Source organism: Dendropsophus ebraccatus, chromosome 8, assembly GCF_027789765.1.
Source record: "Dendropsophus ebraccatus isolate aDenEbr1 chromosome 8, aDenEbr1.pat, whole genome shotgun sequence".
In the NCBI taxonomy this organism is placed as follows: Eukaryota; Metazoa; Chordata; class Amphibia; order Anura; family Hylidae; genus Dendropsophus; species Dendropsophus ebraccatus.
The window spans coordinates 62,983,994-63,002,821 of record NC_091461.1 but is presented as its reverse complement, the minus strand read 5'-3'; positions in this window follow the sequence as shown (position 1 = coordinate 63,002,821).

The following is an 18,828-nucleotide window of genomic DNA, read 5'->3' as shown; positions in this document are numbered from 1 at the left end:
TTTGTTGTTTTTTTTTCTATTTGACACTCAGATAGATATTCAGTTGCTAAATGTGGTATAAGAAGCTTAAAATGATCGGTGCAGGTGTTCGCCAGTTAGCAGGTTTTGTAGGAACATTGTATTTGTAAGGGTGGTACTTTAGACATAATTGTCTTAGGCTATGTTCCCACACAGTATATTTGCTCAGTATTTTAGTCAGTATTTTGCAACCAAAACCAGGAGTGGATTGAAAACACAGAAAGGCTATGTTGACACACTGCTGATGGAGTGGATTGCTGTCATTTAATGGCAAATAATGGCCGTTATTTGAAAACAATGGCTTTTGTTTTAAAATAACTGTAAATATTTGTCATTAAATGACGGCCATCCACTCAATTTCAACAGTGTGTCAACATAGCCTTTATATGTTTTCAATCTACTCCTGGTTTTGGTTGCAAAATACTGAGCAAAAATACTGTATGTGAACAAAGCCTTAAAGTGTATCTGTCAGCATGGCTGCTGCTGGATCAGCAGCGATTTCCTCTCTTCATCTGGAAATTTGGGTCTCCATCTATTTAAAGCGACTCTTTACCCACAATCTGTCCCCCCCCCAAATCACTTGTACTTTCGGATAGTTGCTTTTAATTCAAAATCTGTCCTGGGGTCCGTTCATCAGGTGATGCAGTTATTGTCCTAAAAAACAACTTTCAAACTTGCAGCCCTGTGTAAAATTGGCGTCTCTTAGAGTGTCTATGCCCTAGGCTTGCACTGCCTCTCCTTCCCTCCTCTCCACCTTCTTTACCATTAATAACGCCCTGGGGAAGCATTTCTCCTATTCATCACCTGTGTAAAGCCTGCAGGTGCCTTAACAATCCAACACATGTTCACACAGATGATGAACAAGAAAAATCCTGCCTGGGGCATTTCTTATGGTGAAGAGGGCCGTGAGGAGGGACAGAGAGGTGGTACAAGGTTAGGGCACAGACACTCTACGCCACGCCAATTTGACACAGGACTGCAAGTTTAAAAGTTGTTATTTAGGACAATAACTGCATCACCTGCCAAATGGACCCAAGGACAGATCTTGGATTAGAAGCAACTTTCCGAAGGTACAAGCGGTTTTAGTGGGCAGATTGTGGGTACAGAGTTGCTTTAACATGCAATATGACCATAATGCATGCAACCCCCATTCTGATTCAATGGGGTTTGCATGCATTACATTGCATGTTTGTATCCATGGAGACCCACATTTCCAGATAGCTTTTACATCATGTTGTAGTCTATGTTGCTCTGTTTTTACTGTCTTCATATGCCCCTGATTCCCAAGATATAGAAGTTTTACTATATGGATGACTATCTGTACTTTTCAATGAATAGTCAGACTGGTGGGAATTGAATTTAAAAAAAGGGGTTGTGATTATGCACTTCATAATTACATCTTCTTAGGTTGCGTTTACACAGAAAGATTTATCTGACAGATTTTGGAAGCCAAAGCCAGGAACGGCTTTGAAAAGAGGATAGATCCCAGTCTTTCCTTTATGACCTCATCCCTGTTTATAGTCTTTTCCTGGTTTTGGCTTCAAAGATCTATCAGATAAATCTGTCTGTGTAAATGCACCATTATGCTACGTTTACACGAGGCGATTATTGACCCGATCGTACGATTAACGATTTCGAAGTAATGATTTTTTTTTAATAACGATCAGCGTTTAGATGGAATGATATATCGTACAGAAAATTCGTTTTGCGATCGTTTTGCGATCGCTTAAGCCTATCTCACACATAGGTAAAATCAGTGAACGTATTTTTTGCGAACGACGAACGACGATTTAAGAACATGTTAAGAAATCAAAATGAACGATTTATCGATCGTTAGCCGCGTTTACACGTACGATTATCGTTCGAATTCTATCGTTATCGCGAAAATAATCGTTCCGTGTAAACGTAGCATTAGCCTCCTTATCACACGCTCTAAACATCGAATTAAAAACTTTGTAAAATAAAGTCTACATGAAAATTCTGTACAAAGTACAGATAATAAACCAAACAGTAAAGTCTCTGTATCTCAGGAATGGGAGGGTGTAGCAAAAAAGTAAAAACACTGTTAGAATCAGAGTATTCAAAATTATAGCTGATTTGTCAGCTTTAGGAGGAGTTTACACACAAGGTTCAAAAAAAAAAACTAAAAAAAAAACTATTATGAACCCACCTACAGTGTTTTACCAAAAACACTGCAGTTGAAATTACCCTAAAGGGATTTGAATCACCAAAAGAGTACCCATTAGGGCATATGGATGCCATAGAATTGGGTCCTTCCCTTGGGACCCTCTTCATTGAGCCAGAGCAAGAAACCTCTGACCACGCCTCCTGCTCTGATGGGCTCATCACCATTTATTACATGCACAGCCATTCACTAAAAAAGTTAAGTATTTACAAAGAACTGAAGCAGCATAATGCTGGTGTCCCTGATGCTGGATACATAATATTCTATGGCCTTTTCTTTTCATTTGGTCTTCTTAATGTTGGCAATAAATACACCAACCTTCAATAGCCTACAAAAAGCAGTGTAGTGAATTCACTTACATGATTCTCATTTCCCAGGATTAGGGGAAATTAGCTATCATTTTTTAACACATTTCATCCTGTGAAAATACTGATTTGCGTCCTGATCGGTGAACCATTTTGACAGATCAGCTTGGGACTGATTCCCAGATCTCTTAATTGGAATGATATTAAATATGAAGGCTTTGAGGTAGTCTTTTTGAATGAACATTGACAAATTGTAACACAATTCCAGTGACAGCAGTAGACATAGCAGGCTGAGGTACAAGGAGGTACTTGCAAAGAAAAAACAGATGTGACTTTAACAATAATTACATATAAACGGTCCTTACAAAATCAGTAGGAATGCCCTGCAGTCTCTTTGACATATGCTCTAATATTGCAGACACCACCTTTCAATTGTTCGGCAGATGTAAAGTATTGCAATAATGGTTAAGTTAGATAGAAAACCAAAAGAGGCAGAAAACTGCTCTTGGTATTTAGTATGCAAAATGGTGGAAATCTCAACGTTATTTTAACTCATTTTCAGCCAGAACGCTTTTACAATTTAAAAAAGTGAAAATATGTTGAATTCTTAGTCACTTACAATGGTTAAAATATTGTAATTAGAGATGAGTGAAGCGAATGCAGCGAATCAAGATTTGCTGCAAATTGCACTGTCAATTCCCTTTGTTTTTCAAACAAATTCACTGCTATTTGTTACAAAATTCGCTAAACAAGGTAGCCATGCTGGGGGCCGCACATATTAGTTTACAGTACTGTTACTGGGTGGAAGTAAGGGATTATCCATAATCCCATTCAATCACCTGCAAGCCCCACTGTGAGGTCAGCACCTTCCCCTCACTCTGTATATAAGGTGAGCTACCTCCTGGAGGCGGCCAGTTGGTTGTATGTGTAGTGGAGAATAGGTTACAGCAGGCATTTAGAGCAGAGCAGGGAGAGAAATACAGATAGATAGGGCCAGAGAGGAGAGGATAGGAAGGTGGATTGACAGCGTTCCATCTCATCAATCACTGGATACTGTAAATACAGTGTGCATTCCAATAAAAATAAAAATCTTTAAAATTAACCAAAAGATGTCCAAGATGTGCAAAGAAACTTGATCCTTCTCAGGGCATGGCCAGTGTCAGTGGCCGAGGTGGCACAGAAGGTGGTCCCAGTGAAAGACAGACTTGTGGGAGTGGTGATTGGGTGGCTGAGACCCAATTCAAATTAAAAATGGCTAGATTAGTAGATTGCGTAGACCCTGAGATGCTGGATGAGGCAGATGTATTGGAGGAATGTCCTGAGAGGCAGGAATTTGGAAGAAGCGTTGAGACTACCGGAGTTGACACGCCCCAGAGCAATGAGGAGAGCAAGGCAGGGGCAGCTGAATGCAGTATGTGACTATAAAGTATGAGAGCTTGGGACAGGAAATGTTTGTCCAGGACTATGCTGAAATGATAACATTGCAAACCCCACGTGGAATCTGGGTCAACAGATGTCATCCTTGGCGTCATCATCAGAGGGTGAAGCTGTGCGGTGCAGGGAAGAAAAAGCACGCTGCACCTCACACCTATGGCTGATACTAGTGCCCCTAGGCTAAATAAAAAACAAATCAGAATTTTGTGTATGAATTGATCAAGCCATATTGCCCCATGTACCATCGTGCAGGTACAGTATCTGTTACACATGGGTCCCTACACTAAGTCCACACCGTGCCAGTCAGTGGCCACCAACCCCGCAGGCGCGCACAGTCAGGGAACAGGGGCCATGGGACGGCCCTGCGACCCCCATGCCACAGGACCAGACCCAAAACCACCACACCAGAACCCGGCCAGCACCGCCGGCGGAGAAGGTCACCCCCAAACAGCACAAGTCTGGATGAGGTATTGCGCTCACCATAGCTGCTGCAGACAGAATGGGAAAAGACAGGAGGGATTAGAGGGTGAAGCTGTGCCTCTGCCACTGACCCAGCATCAGGTCCCATCAACAGATTAATGGTCAGAAGGAAAAGGGGAAGGCGTACAGCCTTAGCCAAAAGACGTCTGGAAGGCCCTGGCACTCAGCAGGTACGGGTAGGCATTTAGAGCAGAGCAGGGAGAGAAATACAAAGAAATGGGGCCGGAGAGGATAGAAGGGGGAATCGACAGCAATCCATCTAATAAATCACTGGGTGCTGTTAATACAGTGTGCATTCTAATAAAAAAAGGCCCTGGCATTCAATGGTACCACAAGGTGGAGCAGCACTTGCTTAGAAGAACCGATGAGCGGTCTGGCAATGCTTCCATCTTGGGGGCAGAAAAGACCATTCTGCCATATGTAACATCAGTGAAGATGAAGTAGGCCAGGGTTTGGAACTGAAATCAGGCACCACTTCTATGCGTCAGCATATGGATCACCACCACCCCATTGCCTGGAAGAACCGAAACCCCCAGAATATGTGCCAGTCTCTATCCAAGTAAAGTCCCCAATAAAATAATCACCTACCATAAGTAATCTAATTTTTTTTTTTTACATACCAAGTAATTTTTACCCCTTACTCCAGAAACCAATAGCCTAATCCAGTAGCAAATACCCAAAGTCAATTTGTATATATTTAAAAAAAAAATCTTTACATTTAGTCCCCATGCCAAAACATTTCAAACATAGTATATATTATCCACTCCAGCTGCTGAAAGGCAGGTAGCCTTGCCTTATTTATAGTGCGAGTGCTGCCACTGCCACCTTCCTGTGTCTATTCTAGGCCCCTCAGGGTTGAAGAGAGTCCAAGTGCTGCTGCTGCCACCTCCAGGTGTCCCAGGCCCCTCAGGGTCAAAGATAGTCAGAGTGCTGCCTCTGTCCCCTCCAGGTGTCTGTTCTAGAGCCAAAACATTGCTCCTGATGGGGCTACCACTTTAGAACTTTAGAACTGCTGTCCTGGTAGAAAGTGCCATTTAACGCTGCTGATCCATTGACGTACAATGACCATGGAAAATAGGTAAGTATACACTGCTGATTCACCAACATCCATTGCTGTCCTAGGAGAAAACTTGATTTGATGCCCCTGTTATGCCATGTTATGCCGCTCATTTACCAATATGCACTGCTGTCCTGGGATAAATTTGATATTATGCTGCTGATCAACCAAGGTCCACTGCTGTCCATGGCGGAAATTGAATGATTGACTGGCTGATTGACATTTTTCTTAAATTGTCATTTTCCAATTTTTGACACTGCAACAACAGCTGTTGAAAAAAAAAAATTAATACTCCTACTATTGTAGCTACTTTAGATAGGCTGCTTTAAAGAAATTCATTTGTATATGATATATATGATATATGATATGATTTGTATATTTGTAATGATTCTTTAAGTGTTAAAATGAATCAGCAAATTAGGACTACAATTATTTTCTAGTCCTGTACATGTGATGGTCATACATAGGTCAATCAGATGGGAATCTGCTGACAGGGGAATAATTTTTATTAAAATGTATGGGGACATTTACAGTGGCTGAAGCTTGGAATCTCAGAAACAGATCAATGGCAGCCTGTGCATATGACATCATTATTATTTACCATTTTAGTAGTTAGGGCCTCACATTTACCATATTATATCTCAGAGATATAAGCAACTGACAGAGGAATCAATGCCTTACCCTGTCTTTTATTCTTTGAGAAGACATGCGTATTAAGCTGTGCTGAACCTTCATGTGTATGGGGTGATCGGGAAGCTTAGTTATTCAGCCAACAGCTATTACACGGGCCGACAGCGAGCGAGGAGGAGTAAGTGAGAGCCAGGGGGCTGCAGGGAGCTGCTGGTGGGTTGTCCGGGCAAGAGTTAGATCTTCTGGGCAGCCCATAGGAGACAGCGGTGGTGTGCTGCCGCCGCTCCTGTTACACGGATCAGTGGCAGCAGATTGTTAACAGGCTGATCATTGCCTTTTAAGCCTGTTGCGAGACAACAATCACCCGACATTGTGCAAACGGATTGGCCGTAATGGTCAGTATCGTCCGAATACGGCTGGTAATCGCTTTGTGTAATAGAGCCTTTAGTCTATGTGCAGTTCTCTTCACCTTTCACAAGCTAAGATGCTGCAGATTCGCTAAATACCTGTATGAAACTTGTCTGTGTCTTCTTTCTGCATTTTTAGATATAGTGGAAAAGGGTGTTTGGTTTGAATGAGACCAAACCAAATTTGTTGAATTAATAAACTGTCTAGTTTAAGTGTACACTGTCTGGGGAGTGAAAAAAATAACATAGACCTACTGTACCTGTATGGCTCCAGTGCTGCAGCATGTACTCCGCCGCCCCGGTCCCTGTTGTGCTGATGCTTCCGGGTTTGGGGACATGCTCAGCCATTCATTCCCACACAGAGAGCACAGGAAACACTTTTGAATCTCTTTGGAAGTCATCATTTGTAAATGAATTATATAACATTGTACTAATACACCATGGAACACATATCTATAAGAAACATCTAGAAGTGTTTATTTGGTGTGAGGATAGATGGTCCTGAGGTGCAGGAGGTGCACAAAAGAACAAGCAACAAACATGGATTGCATCACAACGTCTTTGAAGCACAAAACAAAGTCAGTATTGTAGTAACAGCATTGTATAGCAGGAAAACTAGGATCATCTTTAAATAAATACCAAGGTCTTTGTGGGTAGGGGCCACGGAGTACAAACAATGATGCAGCTGTGTAGCCACAAAAAGGGGTTGTACCTAGAATACAATGCCATAATCCTGGAATTTGTCATATAACTAGTGGTGCAAGTGGTGACTAAAACATTATACTACTTAGAAATTACTCTATATAGGATAAATTACTCTTTTTAAAATTAAAATAAGAAACAGTTCATTAGTAAGAACTTCTGGGATAATACAAACTTATTCTAAAAAACAAAATACAAAAACAAAACACTCGGCCTAGATTTATTAAGGCGTGTAAAATAGAAATTGGTATGATAAGCTCACAGCAACCAATCACCGCTTGGCTTCTGTTATACCAGATCTGATAGAGGAGCTTTGATTGGTTCCTGTGGGTAAGTTACATTTTGTCTTCCAGAAGGGCTGCCTGGCAGACAGCTCTCAGCTGGTGTCGGAGGATCCAGGCTCCATGAGCTTCTTGTGCGGTAAAATGCATTTTAAGGCTATGTTGACACAATGTATGTTTTGGTAAAAGTAAAGCAATCGGCAACAAGGGCCATACTTTCTACGAAACCATACGTTGCCTTGCCTTTTGTGGGATCCCCGCCGGAGCGTATACACATTGTATAAGCTCCGGCCGGAATCCCTTGCTGCGCCGCAAAGAACTGACATGTTAGTTTTCTGTGGCCGCTATTTAGTAAATAGCCGCCGTAGAAAACCATCACAGTGCACACTATACAGCGATGCTATGCTTCATAGTGTGCTGTTGGGAATTCTGATGCGGGCGCCCACGGATGCGCCCGCATAAGAACCCTGCGGCCGAAAAGATTATCAGGGTGGTACTGCAGTACCAGTACTGGATGATCTTTTCAGAGACTGGCCAGCCGGTCTCTTACGCCATGTGAACATGGACAAAGGCTATGTGCACGCTTAGTATAAGACCGGAAGTTCTGCGAGACTGCAGTACCAGATGATCTTTAGCGCCGCAGAGTTCTGTTGCGGGCACATCCGTGCGCGTCCGCATCAGAACTTCCCACTGCACACTATGGAGCGTGTGGCCGGAGCCCCTCGCTCCACTGTGTGCACTGACAGGGTTTCAGTCAGTTTTCTACGGCATCGGAAGGGATCCCGGACGGAGTGTGTACATTCCCTCGGCCTGCAGCACAACCTAAGTTCCGTACCAATCACGGCCGTTGCAACAACGGCCGTGATTAGTACGGTACTTACGTTGTGTAAACATGGCCTAATACCGCACGCAAGGAAGGGGAAAGGCCGTGAACTAGTCATCTGGGCTGTGACTAGTCATGGCTCTCTGTCATGTTAGCTGAGTGTCAATGGGGAAAAAAGAAACTCAATACTAGGGGTGAGCGACCCGAACCGTTACGAACCAGATTCATTACGAACTTTCGAAAAAGTTCGGTTCGCCACCGAACCGAACTTTGAGAAAATTAATTTAGAATGTGGTAAAAATAACAACGACGCAAAATTGTACTTTTTTCACAGAATAGACCAGGATACAAGGGATTATTGATCTGATAATGCCTTGTATCCTTGTTTTCTGTGAAAATCAAGATGTGTGACGTCACTCACCAGCACCAGGAAGTGCCTGTGTGCGCCAGCAGCTTCTCAGTATGTGGCCAGAGTTCACAGAGAGAGGAGCTCCATATCAGATAATGAGGGAAAAGAGATAGATATCCAAACAACTAGATAGATACAGGGAGAGATAGAGAAGGAATAGAAAGTGTTGGTGAGAGAAGCAGGAGAGAGGAAGAGAAAAAAAAAATAACAAGATCCAGGGAAAGCTGAATATAGAAGATAAGCTGATACATAGGGAAAGAGGCTGAGAAATCAAGACATAAAAAAAAATAGTGAGATCTAGGGAGAGTTAGGGAGATAAAAAAAGAAATAGGGAGAGAAAAGTGAGAAAAGAGTCAGGACAGGTAGCATTGAACCAGCTCCTGTCCCATGACTGAGAGTACACACTACACGTTGCTGCTCTGGTGGCTGCCTTCAACCCCATTTAGCCGCAAGCACAAAAGTTAAAAAAAGTTTGTTTCTCATACGCTGTTATAGGTAAAGTAACCTACAGCAGCAAAAGTTATTGAAGCCCTCCATAGAGTGTGACGCTAAGTCAGCGCCCCACAAAACCTGTCCCGTTCTGCTTTGCTGGGTGCCGTCAACCCCGTTTAGCTGCAAAAAAAAAAAAAAGTTTAAAAAGTTTTTTTTTAAGTTTTAAAAAGTAAAAAAATAATTAAAAAAAATATATTTCAAAAAAGTATAATAAAAAAGTTTGTTTCTCATAAGCTGTTATAGGTGAAGTAACCTATAGCAGCAAAACTTGTTCAAGTCCTCTGCCCCGTCTCTTGTTATTACTATGCCACTCACCTATGGGGCACCTTCTGCCAGGGAACTCTTGGCAAACCTTGATCTGCCCTTGGAGTCTCTACCGCTTTTTAGTGATGAGGAGGAGGAGGAAGTCCCCAAAAGTCAGCGGGTGGAACGTGCTGAGACTCCAGAGGAGGTGTTGGCTGTAAGCGGTCAACAGAGCCAGGGAGGGGCATCCAGTGCCACACCTGATATCCTGTCCCAGCCACCGAAGGAAAGCAGTGGTGATGATGATGTCGCTGATCGGACGTGGCGCCCTCAAACAATAGAGGTGCTACCGACGCAGCAAAATCCCACTGTTGCAAGGAATCGAGGGAAAAGAGGGAGGGGTAGAAGAAAAACTACCAGGCAGAGTTCATTACCTCAAAGCCTTGCTCCTGAGAGGTAGGGATGAGCGAACTGACTAAGGTTCGGGTTTGTATGAACCTGAACCATTGGCTTCTGATTCCACTCCGTGGAGAGGGTGGATACAGCTTGAGGACCATCTAGAAAACTGGCATACAGCCTATGGCTATGGCTGTATCCCAGTTTTCCAATAGGTCCTCAAGGACCTCCGCGGAGTGGGCAGACAGCGGGAATCAGAAGCCGATAGTTCAGGTACATACGAACCCGAACCTCAGCCGGTTCGCTCATCCCTACTGAGAGGGCACCCTCAGGCAGCAGTGGCAGTGAACAGGCCGCAAGACCCCCGTGGCTGTCAGCAAACCACGGTCCTCTGTCGTCTGGCAGTTCTTCCGCCTGGGGACAGATAAGCACATCGCTCTGTGCCTGCTGTGCAATAAGAGAGTCAGTCGTGGTAGGGGTGATAATCTTGGGACAAGATCAATGCGAAAGCATATGTAAAGGCAACACCAACAGGCCTGGAAGAACCGTGACCCCAATACCACCTCCTGTCAGGATGCACCATACACTGCAGATCATGCAGCATACTCTCAGTGGAACTCAGGCCTCGTCAGCCTCAGGTGCCAGCAGCAGCACAGTGTCACTGCCATCTACACCCTTAATGAGGCAGCAATCCCTGACCGAGTCCATGGCTAAACGTCAGGTGTACTCCAGCAGCCATCCTATGGCCCAGAAACTGACCCGACACCTGGTTAAGCTGCTGGTGCTTCAGTCCCTGCCGTTCAACCTTGTGGACTCCCATCCTTTCATTGATTTCATGGCGTGTGCGCACCCCAGATGGCGAGTCCCCAGCCGCCACTATATCTCTGGCAAAGCTGTCCCATTTCTGCACAGTTATGTGAAGAAAAAGGTTGGGCAAGCCACAGTGGGCAGGAGCTCCTCCGGACCATCAAGGAGGAGATAGATCAATGACTGACCCCACGTCAACTAACGGTGGGAAGTGTCGTAGCAGACAATGAAAGGAACATTGTCTCTGCAGTGCAACGGGGAGGGCTGACTCATCCACCTTGTATGGCACATGTGATAAACCTCATAGTGCACAGGTTTCTCCGATCATTTCCTGCACTACAAGACCTTATGAGGATGTCACGCAGAGTGTGCAAACATTTCAGCCACTCCTACACTGCAAGGAACATCACGGAGGGAGGCAAAACTGGTGTACTACCGGGACCTACTCACCAGTCAGTTGGTCTCAACTTACCAGCGACACCAGCCAGGTTCCCTGACAACATCCTCTCGGGGGGAACCAGCACGCTCCACTCCCACCACCACTAGTGGAGGCATGAGAAGTCGCTAAAGCCTACAATCCCTGATGAGCGATTTCATGCAGCCAGCTGCTGAAGAGGGGGACACAACACAACATCAGGCTCATGACGTGGACCAGCATGAGCTCACCCACCAGGTCACTGCCTACCTGGATTGTACCCTGCCTCAAAGTGTCACCGACCCCGTGCAGTACTGGGCAGAGAAACTGGACATTTGGCCTCAACTGGCAGAGTTTTCTTTGGCTCTGCTGTCCTGCCCAGCCAGTAGTGTGGCGTCAGAGAGGGTATTCAGTGTGGCGGGTAACATCGTAACACCGCAAAGGACAAGGCTTTCTTGCCACAGTGTTGAGATGCTGACTTTTGTGAAGATGAATCGTGCCTGGATTACATCGGATGATACCACCACCCTGCCTGATGTGAATGAAAGTCATTAGTCACCGGTCTTGCATGGCAATCTGTGTATCCAAGAAACTGTCCTTAATATCCTAAATATGTGCCCAACATAAAAATCCGTAATTTAACTTATTAAGTAATGTTCCCCCTTAGACCCCAAATTTAAAAAAAACACCTTAAAAATTCCCTACTTAATTTGGATACATTTGAATAAACAGATCCCCATCTTCAAATTTAATGCCCATGGTTAGTTGGCCATTTAACATCTCCACACCAACTTAATGCCTCACACCGGTGCCCCATCCAACCCATACCCCACCCAAACCATCCCTAAAATAATCCCAACGACTATGCTTCACAAAGTGGGGATTTCACCTTTTGTAAACTATAGCCGTGGGGTTCTATCCCTGGCACCTATGCCAAGGAACACTACCCACTGTTTTGTGAGTGGGTACTAACTGTTCTTGAGGTAAATCCCGATGGGGTTCTTCTGTGTGCAAATGATTTCACGCCTCTCATACAGTCACTCGTGGAATAAAGCTGTCTATGGGGTATATATCACGGAGGCTGCTGTCCTTCAACTGTGATATAAAAAACCTCCACAGTTAGTTACAGAAACAAACAGTTGCTGAAAGGCAGGTTAACTTGCCTTATTTACGGGTGCCTTTACAATGGGAGGCTTTTTTGGGGTTCTCTGCTGCCTAAAATCCACAGAGCATCGTTGGCTGATTTTATGGCACCTTCAATACTATCGGGCTGGACGCCTGAGAGCAATCAACTACTGCCTCCTCCTGTTGCTCAACTTGTCTGTTCTCAACAATACTGGCCTTAGAGCAATCAATTGCTGCTGCATCCTCCTCCTGCTGCTTAACTTGTCTGTTCTCAACAATACTGGCCTGGGTGCAATCAAGTGCTGCCTCCTCCTGCTGCTTAACTTGTCTGTTCTCAACAATACAGGCCTGAGAGCAATCAACTGCTGCCTCCTCCTCCTGCTGCTCAACTTGTCTGTTCTCAACAATACTGGCCTGGGTGCAATCAAGTGATGCCTCCTCCTGCTCCTCAACTTGTCTGTTCTCAACTATACTGGCCTAAGAGCAATCGACTGCTGCCTCCTCCTCCTGCTGCTTAACTTGTCTCTTCTCAACAATACTGGCCTGGGTGCAATCAAGTGCTGCCGCTGCCTCCTCCTCAATTTTTTTTTCAATTTTTTTTCACTATTGCATTTTTGTTCACTATATTTTATTATTATTACCAGTATTATTATAATTTTTTTTTTTAATTCTCAATTTTTTTTTCTTTATTTTTGCACTTTGATTTTTTCCACTTTTTTTCATTGTAATAGCAAGTGCAACTAAATGAAACTATACCCTATCAGACTCCCACTGTTGTAGCTGTAATTATTCAGCCTTTATAGCAAGATTCGTTTTAAAAAGTTCGCTCATCCATACTCAATAACCACAGGCCTTATTTCTATGGCATTTTGGCTAGGGTAGTTTGGCTTTTCTTAGTGCGTTTCCAGTTTTTTAAAAATGGTAGTAGGCTCTGTGTTTGACGTTTTTCCACAGAAATAGTGGTATTGTGAATGAGAATCCTAAATTGTTACAAACTGAACTGTATCATTCTTAGGGTATGTTTACACTGAGTAAAATTGGTGGAATTCCGCACCGCACCTGTCTCTATGGGAGGACTTGTGCGCCTCCGCTTCCGTTGCTCTCCACTCAAAGAATTGACATGTCCTAATACACAGAGCGATAATCGTCCAAATTTGGCCGATTATCGCTCCGAGACAATGAACCGATGAAACGATCATGGGCTGATCGGTTTTTAGGTCCAGACCTATATTATCAACCGCCAACCACGCATCGCTATGTATAATAGCAATGCTAGGATCATTGAACAAACGGTTTATATTACCTGGTGTTCTCCTGTGCTTTGCTTCCTCCCCAGTCCCACAGCTGCAGCTTCGGAACCGCCTGTCTGAGCTGACAAGCAGCTCGGCCAATCACTGGCTGGCTTGCTAAACGATTATTGGGCCGTGTAATAGGCCCAGTAAACGAGTGTCGATCTAGCAGATGGGTGCTCGTTTACAATATTGAGTGGGTGAGTGTACTTTTACACACAGGTTTTTTTGTGACGATTTTCTGGCCTCCAAAAAGCCAGAAAAAAAACTCAAATTTTCATGCATTTTTGTTTTTTTCTGGCTTTTTTCCTGTTGTTATTGACTTTATGTGTGAATAAACCACATATAATTTATGTGTGGTTTAGGCATCTTTTTTTGCACCAAGATGGCTGAACTTCCTTTTTTTCTGCCATCACATGACATAGTTGCAGGACTAAAAAGCTTAGACTATTCATACAGACATACTTTTCTAAAAAAAATATACATTTTGTAGCCAATTGCATGGGGATGTGGTAACTTTTCATTTGATTTTGACAACATATCACTTATTGTAGATATAGATTACACACACACACACACACACACACACACACACACACAAACACTACAAATGTTAGTATCACACATACTAATCACAGACAGGCACACAATATATGACTCATATGTTATATATTCTTGCATATGTGATGAGTTCTGGTTAGACTGGGAATATGTGCAATATGTATGGTAGAATGAAGGTAGCTAATCTTATTATACTCTACTGCATTTTATATGCCAGGTTTCCTCATCTCTTGCACTTACTGCTCACACAGTGAACCATATGGGGTTAACCCACTGGCAGGGCCTTCCATCCTGCCATCACACAAAGAAGTGTGTCCACTGGGTGAAAGGACTAATTGCTATTAAAAGCATTTTATCTGGGAGATTAGTGCTGGCTCCAGGCAGTGTTTTCACAGGATGGAGATGTTTCCGATGCGAGGAACGAGAATTTGTCCTGCTGTTTTGTTGATAGAAAATCATTTTCCCCTCTTTTTTACTCCTTTGTTTCCCCTCCCTCTCTCCCTCTTCACTAGCTGAAATCTCTCTTTTTATTTGCAGGACGTCATAGTCTTTACCTCAAATTATAATTAATAGGATTCTTTGCAATAGTTTGTATTCAGATTATCAAGCCCTCAGATTGGTCGTCTTCAGGGGCAGATGAAAAAGAACAGACCAAGGAAACCGCCAGCTTCTGGTTGGAGAAGAATTTAGTAGAAGCTGTGAGATAGGAAGCTGCATTTTATTAGATCTAATGATGTTTGCTTTCTTTTCCACTGAATTATTGCTGTTTACTATAACACATAATGAAAGTTGATTCATGTGTATAATGGTATTTGTTACTCAATGAGATTTCATTGAGACATAAGTTCGATAGCTTGTATACTGATCAGCCATATGGTAAAACTACCTGCGTAATCTTGTGTAGGTCTTCCCTGTGCCAGCAAAACAATTCTAATTCATAGATACTATGAGACCTCTAAAGGTGTTCTTTAGGATCTGGTACCTACCATGTGTGGTGACTAGGGGTTTCCAGGTGGTAAGGTATAGCTTGGCAAGATGTGGTGGCAAGGTGTTCCCTTGAGGCACTTGTCACAGTGGCCAGGAATGGTATGTGCCCACCCCTGCGTATACCAACACACACTTTTTAGTAAGAACTGGTGCAGGTGTTCTTGAAGGTGTCAGTAAAACACTGAGTCTCTGGTGAACTTAAAAAAGCACAAGTTTACTGTAGAAATACTTTTTTTTTAAAGTTCAGCATGCAAGATAGAGTTTTTTCTCCAATACAGAACAATACAGGCCATAGTCTGGTTCAACTCAGAGAGGAATAGACAAACTCTTCACAAGAAACCCTGAGCTGGATACCTGGGTTATGGAGTATAATACTTTCTTTTCACAGCTTCTCACTGGAGGAATAATACCTTTTATTACTTGAAAAGTCTCTGGGTTACTTTAGTTTTGCTTAGGTGGCTTAAACTTAGTTGGATAGGCTGGCTTGAGGAGGAGTGGACTAGGGGCTACTTTAGGATTATCAGGAGACACTACCTAGACCCTAAGGTACTCAGATGTGGGGCCTTTAGAGAAAGAGTACCTACGCCCAGAGGTATGAGCTGTCACCTATTGCTGTCTATGGGCACAGAGTGACATAGAAACAGGAACCTAGGCTCCACCTCGTGAGTAGAGCTAGCCGTTGGGGGGACCCCTAAGGAAACCTAGCAATAGCAGTGGAGTATTTCAGCTTCCCGTGCTTACCTAGCCCAATGCTGTCCTGTGATTGGTGGGGTAGTGTAAGGTATCCAGCTCAAGAATTGGCTAGGGGAAATCACCTCATACAACAGTGACATAGACACAGATAATAATAAAGTGAGGCAGTTAACCCCTTAAATATCTCTCCTCAGCTGTGCTAAACAGTACATCTAGTGGTGGGAGTGCAGAATATACCTTCAGACTCAGAGCATTTGACATAGTTACCAACATCCGCTCTGGGACACTGCACATGTTTCTCCAAAAATAAGTCTCGGAGGAAATAAGTCTTATTTTCGGAGGAACATAGTATGCCCCTACACTATAGCCCCACTCTATACAGTAGTTAGCCACCATACATGTATGTTCCACTGTTGTTAGACATATAGCTAGATATAGTCAGTTATATCCACAACTATCCAAAAGTCCTTTTTAGGACTAATAGTCTGAGTGTGTAATTAAAACAAAGCTAATTTCATTCAATATACTAGTATTGTAATATAATATTGTACGGGATAGTATACTGGTATATAGTTAGTAATAGTAAGTTATATCCACAACTATCCTGAAAAGTACTTTTTAGGACTAGAAAAAAAACTAAACAACACACAGAAAAATCTGCGTGCCAGCATTCCAATTCGCCGCTGCACACAATGGAGCATGCGGCCGAAGCCTCACTCTCCATTGTGTGAACTGACAGGTTCTCTGCGGCCACTATTCAATGAATAGCGGCTGCGGAAAAATAACATGTCAGTTATGTGTATACACTTTGGCTGGGATTACCTCAGCTGCAGCACAGTGTAAGTTCAGTAGTAATCACTGCCGTTGTTAAAAATTGACAACAATGGCTGTGATTACTACTGAAATTACGTTGTATGAACATAGTCTAACCATTGTCATAGTGTCTAGGGGTATTGACTGAGTATATGCCATTGTATACTGCGTATAATCTGCTTATGACATAAAACATGGGAAAGACTAGTGGAAAGTGACGAGGATGTAGGCTAGGACGTAGCCGTACTAATAAGTGTTCAGGCAAAAGTCATGAGCCTGGGCATGTTGAAAATGAGCCTGCTGCTGAGGGAGAACAAGAACATGGCTTATGCAGGATACCTGGCCACCGCTCACGGTTAGAAGAGACCTGCATTATGCCACTACTGAATGCAAAGTAGTGCAAGCAGGATAACACGGACAGTCAGTTTGCCACCACACAGTCTGAAAAAATAGTTCATGAGGCACCTTTTGCTGTCTCAGAGTAGTAAGGAGGTGGTGGACGAGGAAAAAACTGGTTCGACTGGTGAGCTGACTAGACCCAGCTTTTCAAAGGAGAAGGGATCTGTAGCACCAGATGCAAGAGGCAGTGGTATGGCTAGAGGGAGAAAGCGGGCCATACCAAGTGGCCCCACAAGTGTTCTCACAATAGGGTCACAGCAGGCTCTTACACTCAATTTTAAGGAAGGGGGTGGGGGTCACAAGATATTCTTTCCCACAGTTTTTAACAGGGTCACAACAGCATCGTACCTACAATTATAAGGTCGGTAACAATTTTTTACAGGGTCACAACGGCTTCTTGCCCACAATTTTTAACAGGGTCACAACAGGCTATTAACCAAAATTATAGAGAGGGTCACATTTGGCTCTTACCCTCGATTTTTAACAGGGTCACACAAGGCTTTTACCCACAATAAAGAAGGTTTAGAAGGTTACAACAGGCTCTTAGCCACAAATATAAGTAGGATCACAACAGGATCTTACCAACAATTTTTAACAGGGCCACAACAGCCTCTTACCCCTAATTATAAAGAGAAAGGGTCACAACAGGCTCCTACACACAATTTTAACAGGGTCACCACAGGCTCAAACTCACAATTATAAAGAGGGTCACAACGGCCTTTTACCGACAATTTTTATGGGGGTCCACACCAACCTCTCTCCCTGCCAATTATAAGGAGGGTCGCCACCAGACTTTCTCTTAATTTTTTTTACAGCCTGTGCATGAGGCCCTCCTTTATGTGTAATGAAGGATGTATGGGATTCCTTCTTTCCTTTTTAATTTTTGGCAGTCCCTGCATTGGCTTGATAGGTCTACAATTCCGCCCCTTCAAAATTGAAAAAGTATGGGTCTGACCATGTCACACACATGCAATGACAGTTACCAGTGGGTGTAATTTGAGTTTCCCCTCATATGTTTGTCAGAGATGTCGGGAACTAAGGTGAAAGATGGGTCAGCTTTTAAAGGGTGTAGGAGGATTTTGTTTCCTCTTCCTTTTTGCTTTCTCTAACAGTAAATGTACAGGAAAGAGTGTTTCCTAACTTTTTTTTCCACTTCTTAAGGTGGGTGCACAATACTGTTAGTCTGTAAAAGTGGGATAATTCAGGGACTTGGGAGTCTTTAATGCATCCATGCATAACCTCTGCTGTGCCAGTTGCATTTGTGTGGTGTTTCCATTACTTTCTGAAGTTTTCAGGTGCACCAGACAGCTTCCCCTCTGTGGAATAGGAGCCCCAACCCAAACAAAAATCTGCTCGAGTTGAACTTTAATGGGGTCTGTTACTCGAATCGAGTGGTCAAGGATTTGAAAATACTTGGCTCAAGTAATTTTAGCATTTTAGCACTCGCTCATCTCTAGTCAAAATCTAAAGTTTATATGCCCATTGTAGGTGTTTTCTGCAGTAGATAGATCAGCATGGTCACGTCAGTTTTCAAGTATGCAACCCATATGCAACAACATACAATGCACTGTGTGTTCTGACACGTTCTACCTTATGCAGCATGATGTTTTTCAACAATTAGAGCTACAGTACCCTTTTTTGTGAAAGTGGACCAGACATGTAGCCTTCACTTCTTATGTACATCAATAAGTCTTGAGTACCCATTGACCAGTTCATTCGACCACTTTGGTAGGTGCTAACCACTGCATATCCATAATAAACAATACCCTTAGCCATTTTGATTTGTTTTTGTTATGATATTTATTTGTGTGATATTCTTCATTACTGAAAATTATCTGCTTTGAGATGTTTTTCTAGCTTGACTGGAGTCACCTGAT